The 603-nt window shown below is 45.8% G+C and overlaps 1 protein-coding gene across 1 annotated transcript in view; it reads left to right on the top strand.

The window, feature by feature from the left end:
- Positions 1 to 399: 399 nt before the first annotated feature.
- LOC122268076 (U-scoloptoxin(01)-Er1a) overlaps positions 400 to 603 on the top strand; it is a 35,765-nt gene continuing 35,561 nt past the window's right edge. The window contains exon 1 of the mRNA XM_086546950.1: positions 400 to 491. The gene's annotated coding sequence lies outside the window, so the exon portion shown is untranslated. The remainder of the gene's footprint in view (positions 492 to 603) is intronic.

Raw genomic sequence — 603 nt, 5'->3', positions numbered from 1 at the left:
GAGTGCGGCGCGTGAGCAACACATACCCTCTGCCCAACCTCTGAGACCTCATTCCACCGCTCACTCGTCTGCCAGACGTAAAACATGTAATAGTTACCTTGTGAGTTTATCATCGTATTTTCTTTCATATTTTGCTCTGTTTTAGCTTAATGGCATCTGTCAATCACCGTTCTTTCGATTCTGCAACACACATATCATATTTTCTTTCTCTTTTCCACACCCCCGAGTGCAGGACGAGGCGCGCTCCTTGGAGCATGCGCAGGTCAACCAAAAGGCCTTCACTTATTTTTCGTGACGTCACAAACATCCTCGCATCTTAGTGGCCAATCCGCGCTCTAACCTTGAGTCAACATTTTTATGATTCCTTTTTCACATCGCCTGAAGTACCAGCTCCGCATACTGAAAGTAGGAAGGTATATAAGGGAGGCAGTGGGTTACCAGTCAACTACTACTCAACTACACACCACTGTGACCACGTGTTCTTGATAAAGGTGAGCGCCATTTTCTTGGGCTTCAAGTTGGCAACCACGACGTGTCAGGACAACGTGATGTGACCTTCGGATTACATACCTGTGATTGATTTTTGTAACGACATCGAAAAAT

This window comes from Penaeus japonicus, unplaced genomic scaffold (genome assembly GCF_977035675.1).
Source record: "Penaeus japonicus unplaced genomic scaffold, GWHDUDI00000001_assembly GWHDUDI00000018, whole genome shotgun sequence".
NCBI lineage: Eukaryota > Metazoa > Arthropoda > Malacostraca > Decapoda > Penaeidae > Penaeus > Penaeus japonicus.
This window is presented reverse-complemented; position numbering and strand designations above follow the sequence as displayed.